This window comes from Amblyomma maculatum, chromosome 10 (genome assembly GCF_055883805.1).
Source record: "Amblyomma maculatum isolate TAMU_Amacu chromosome 10, ASM5588380v1, whole genome shotgun sequence".
NCBI lineage: Eukaryota > Metazoa > Arthropoda > Arachnida > Ixodida > Ixodidae > Amblyomma > Amblyomma maculatum.
Window position 1 is genome coordinate 52,415,090 of NC_139353.1, and position 6,000 is coordinate 52,421,089.

Below are 6,000 nucleotides of genomic sequence, written 5' to 3' on the forward strand. Positions count from 1 at the left end.
GTTCTTAGGCGCTCAGACGCATGCTGTATTATCATCTATCGAAGCTGTAATGTGTTAACGACAGCGGCAATGGGTCGCGCCTAATGCAGCTTTCCTGTGTCTTACGCAGAGAAATCTAGAGTCTTCCAAGTTTGATCACCGCCCGCAGCGCGGTGATTAAACAGTCGTTGAGTGGATGACAATCACCGGCTAAGAAAACAGGTCCATTTCCTGCGTCGCCACACGCGCTGAGCACCGCAAATGAGAACGGGTGTTCACTTTCCCTTTTTGTGGTAACCCGGCGGGGAACAAAATATCGGTTCTCCCCTTTGAGTGCCGGCCTCACACGTCGGGTCCTGTGCAGCACAGGTGTTGGCCCCTCACAAAACGCAACGGCTGAAACTAGGGCTACCATTGTTGCTGCCACTGTATACGCCATGTTGATGACCTTCTTCTCACCCTCAGTGAAGAGAGAGGGGTGTGGCTACAACAGCGACAGTGCGTTAACATGCGTAAAAGTAAGCCTATAAAGTCATTCGTTTGTCGACGGGCCGGCCCTTTATCAAAAAAAAAAAAAAATGCGGGGAATGCAGATCTTATAAAAACTCGGCAACGCGTGTGGCCGAGATGTTCCCATCTTGCTCTTACCTCTCTAAAATTAGAATTGGGCCCACTCATATTCGTTCTACCGTCATGAAACGTCCCCATTTGTCAATCCTGCTGCTGTGGATGAAACGGGCGTCGTCTTGACCGAGGAACCACCCAGCGGCACCTGAACCCCAAATCTATAACTAAGATAATCCCCACAGCAGTCTGACGGAGAGGTAACAGATGGCGGTACCGGACAGGTAAGCCCCTTCACGATGCAGTATTGTTTAAAGGTTATTCTCAAATTGCGAATAATTAACTCTTCCGGCGATTTGCAGCAGCGAGACTCGTCTGCTTGATAACCATGGCGCAGTGATCGTTGAAAACTGTTGAACATTTAGGTCTTTACCCCGTCGGGGTGGCGCAGTGGTTACGCCGCTCGACTACTGTCCCCAAGGATGCGGGATCCAATCCCGGCCTCGGCGGCCGCTTTTCAAGGCAGGCCAAAAGCAAGGCGTCCGTGTAGTGTGCGATGTCAGTGCACGTTAAAGAACTCCAGGTGGACGAAATTTCCAGAGTCCGGCACTACGGCGTCTCTCATAGCCAGAGTCGCTTTGGGGCGTTGAACCCCACAAACCAATCAACCATTTAGGATTTTCATAATTTCACGCTCACCCCTCAAACGCTTAGCGCTGCAACGTTGACAGCGCGCGTATAGGTTAAGATAACACGCTGTCCAGCATGTCCACCCACACGACAGGTAAATGGAGTTGATAATATCTCACATCACAGATGTACTCGTGTAGTGTTTCTCATTGAGTTAAAAGGCCCGCTAGTATCAGAGGCAGTGCTGCTAATTTGCAATACGTCGTCTAGAAATGAAATGTGACAACATCCGCCATACAAAAGGTGTGAAAATTAACTCGGTTTGGTGAAGTTTATCTCATAAAAAGGAAGAAAAGTGTTGGAGTGGTTATTCTAAAACTCAGAGTGCAATGCCACGAAATTGCGTTCAATAACCTACACGGTAAGACACTGTGGCTGTTCCACCAAACTGTTCCCGCTCAGTAAACCTTGTCTTTTTTCTTGCCTATAGGAAAATGATTACCTGCTGAAAGGCGAAATCTTATCTTTAGATCTATTTTGCGCACACTGTGCATAACCAATCATCATCATCATCATCAGCCTTATTATACCCACTGCAGGGCTAAGGCCTCTCCCATATTTCTCCACTTAACCCGGTTCTGTGCTAGCTGCATCTTCACCCCTGCGAACTTCTTAATCTCATCCGCCCACCTAACTTTCTGCCTCCCCCTGCTACGCTTTCCTTCCCTTGGAATCCAGTTTGTTACCCTCAGCGACCATCGGTTATCCTCTCTTCGCACTACATGTCCTGCCCATGTCCATTTCTTCTTCTTAATTTCTACTAGAATGTCGGTAACTTGAGTTATTTCTCTGACCCACTCTGCACGCTTTCTATCTCTTAATGTTACCCCTACCATTTTTCGTTCCATAGCCCTCTGGGTTGTCCTCAACTTAAGTAGAACTCTCTTGGTTAGCCTCCACGTTTCAGCCCCATAGGTGAGTACAGGTAAGATGCAACTGTTGTATACTTTCCTCTTGAGCGATACCGGTAAGCTGCTAGTCATAATCTGCGAGTGCTTGCCAAATGCGCTCCATCCCAATCGTATTCTTCTTGTTATTTCCTTTTCGTGGTCCGGGTCTGCGGTTACTACCCGTCCTAAGTAGACATATTCGCCTACTACTTCCAGTATTTCGCTACCTAATGTAAACTGCTGTTCCTTCCCGAGGCTGTTGAACATTACCTAAGTCTTCTGCATATTGATTTTCAAGCCTACCTTTCTACTTTTCCTGTCTAGGTCATCAATCATTATTTGCAGTACATCCCCCGAGTTGCTTAGCAAGGCAATGTCATCAGCAAATCGCAGATTACTGAGGTATTCTCCATCTACCCTTATCCCTAACTGCTCCCATTCCAAGTCTCTGAATACTTCCTCTAAACAAGCTGTGAATAGTACTGGGGAGATTGTGTCTCCTTGCCTAACACCTCTCTTTATGGGAATTTCGTTACTTTCTTTATGCAGAACTATGGTTGCTGTGCAGCCGCTATATATATCTTCCAGCACTTTCACGTATGGCTCGTCTACCCCCTGATTTCGCAATGCCTGCATCACCGCCGAGGTTTCAACTGAGTCAAATGCTTTTTCGTAATCAATGAATGCTATGTATAAGGGCTGGTTATATTCCGAGCATTTTTCTATCACCTGATTGATGGTATGGATATGGTCGATAGTAGAGTACCGTTTCCGAAACCCTGCTTGATCCTTTGCTTGATTGCAGTCTAAGGTTGTCCTGATTCTATTAGCGATTACCTTAGTAAATACCTTATACGTAACAGACAGTAAGCTGATTGGTCTGTAATTTTTAAGGTCCTTAGAGTCCCCTTTCTTGTGAATGAGGATAATGTTTGCATTCTTCCATGCTTCCGGTACCGTCGATGACACCAGGCACTGCGTATACAGGGTGGCCAGGTTTTCTAGCACGATATCCCCCCCGTCCTTCAGCAAATCTGTAGTTATCTGATTCTCTCCAGCTGATTTCCTCTTTTCATAGTTTCTAGTGCTTTCTTGACCTCGTCCTTCGTCACTGGTGGAACGTCTGACTGTTTTTCCCTACCGCCAATCTCATTACGGTCCTGACTACTTTGGCTACTGTAGAGATCTGTATAGAACTCTTCGGCTACTTTGACTATATTTTCCATATTAGTGATGACGTTGCCCGCCTTGTCCCTTATCGCATACATCTGGTTTTTGCCTATGCCCAATTTCTTCTTTACCGCTTTAAGGCTTCCCCCGTTCTTTACAGCATGCTCAATTTTCTCCATGTTATACTTCCTAATATCGGCCACCTTGCGCTTATTGATTAGCTTTGATATCTCGGCCAATTCGATCTGGTCTGTTGGCTTGGAAGCTTTCATACTCTGGCGTTTCTTAATCAAATCTTTCGTCTCCTTAGACAGCTTACCGGTATCCTCTCTAACTATTCTAACTAGCATAACCAATGACGGGTGCCAATTACTGCGGTGAACAAAAGTTTCCAGAACGTTCGAGTGCGTTGAGAATCTAAGTGCCTTGATGGGCTAGATGGTTCTAACGCTAGAGAAATTTTCTTCGACGGAACCATTATTGGCCGCCTCCACCATTTGGCTTCTAAATGCTTATTGGGGTGGCGGGTTCTCAAAAGAAATTCCCCCATTCACACCCAGTTCGGAATAAAAGCCAGAGTGGGATCAAAGAATACAGAAAGCGTCTATTACTGATGGTTAATAATTTCTTAGTGTGAGACAATGGCAAATCCGTATTGAAATCGACTTGCTCAAACACTTATGCAAAGAAGAGAAGGCGATGAAGAACATCGCCAATATTCATAACTGATGCCGCTTCGTTCGCCAATGTGTCAAGCTTGCAACCGTTCCTCAAGAACTACTAATGTGAATAGTTATCAAGATGCAGCATGAAAAGTCAGGTTAACACCTCCGTCCTCCGAAAATTGTGGACACAATGAGAGTTTCGCGCATTCCCCAGCGCAGCTGAGAGTTAATTTTTTGCCTTCGACAGTGAATATTAAGAATGGCTTATCCTGCCTTTTACGCACTGCTACGACGACAACCAAAGAGCCGACGTCTTGTAACCAGTGCTCTTGTCCATCCGTTATCTTAACTCTTCGATTAAGCTTGTCACATGGTCATACTTTGTCTGCATTCTCAATTTTGTCATGGCCAACAAATATTTCCTGTTTCTTTTCCAGGTGGTGCATATTTAAAACAAAAATGAGCAGAACGGCTTAAGCTTCATCTTATCAGTAGACGCAATAGCGTGCACGGTCACATTGCCTCATGTTCGATACTCTGAGGCTGTCATCACACGCGCGGTCTATTAATAAACAACGTTGTTGTTTCAGCTCGGCCTCTTTGGCTTTATAAGGTCCGTTTAACAATCATCGGCAGCTTGCTGGCGTTCAATCTCTGCTTTCTCTGCACAATTAAGACGCTTCGCTTCCGTTCCTGGCGTTCGTACCTCGGCATTCCGCCTTCTCCTCAACCATGTGTAGTTGCCTTATACTGCAGTCGAGTGTTCTTTTTTGCCTTATTGGCGTCTGTCTTACTTCTTCCCGATCGTCTAGTAGGGCCATCATGACAAGACACACCCTCAACTTACCTTCACTTTGGCACACATCTGGCGCAATATCAGAGAGCATTGTGGCACTAGTGCCAGCCACAGTTCACTGTGTTCAAATTCAGTGAAACACAGATTAGAATATTTTTATGCACCCAGCTGGGTTCATTCAGTAATCACCAACTACTACACATTGATCAATCAGTCAACCAATTCCACTCCGAAGCACCCCCAATTAATTAACCAACACTACACACACCATATACAGTCTTTACACAAACACATCTACAATTTTTTCAGTTCTGTTTCGACTCGATCCTGACTGCCGGCTTGATGTGGATACAAAGAATACAGAGGTTCCAGTTACCTTGTCAAACACTTACAAGGACATTAGTTTCGGAGACTATCGCATCGCATGCTAACGCCACTCAGATGCTTATGCCAAAGGAATTGAATTCGACACCTCTTTGAAAGCTCGACCTCAGGGGTACGGCCACGGGTTTTCAGCGCAACGAGAGCAGTACGCTACATACTCTACTCGCAAAATTGTACGAGCCGTCTGGCAGATTACACCATCGATGTTTGCAAGTTCCTTTTGCTCAACCTCTATTTAGGTTATCTTTTCCTCGCGCCATGTTTCCATGCACAGATTTATGCGCACTGCATTGTCTAGCATGGTATCAGCGAAGATAGCCTCAGCTTAGCCAACAGTGCAGTGCAAGATTTTACTGCGTTTATCTTGTCGTGCGATGCGAGATATGCACCTTCGCTGTCTCCTCATACAAGACGTCCGGTGCTCTCGTCTTGAGCATGTGCCCAGTAGAACCGCAGTATAGCCTGAAACCAGTAAGTCCTAGCGGAGCCTTATTTCTCTAGGGCTAATCACTCTAGCGCCGTGCTATTTCGTCCAAATTCCCGCATGTTCTTTAAATCTTTATCTCATAAATTTCAGAGAAGATTTCTGCTAATGCTCAGTGAGAACCAGATTTCCTAGCACAGTGAGTGATAATTTGCCTTTGCCAAATGTTCCTTTTCGAAGCAACAAAGTCACCACTTTGATTATTTCTGTTTCTTCCTAAGCTTTCTTTCTTCACCACTTTTCAATTATCTAAAATTGCCCACTTAAAATGTGCATTGAGCCGACCTGTTTCTCAGTCAGTTCACTCAATTGCTGTCTGTTTTTTCTTCTTAACTACAATGCTCTGTTATGCGTTGTGACACTCGGATAACCTGATTT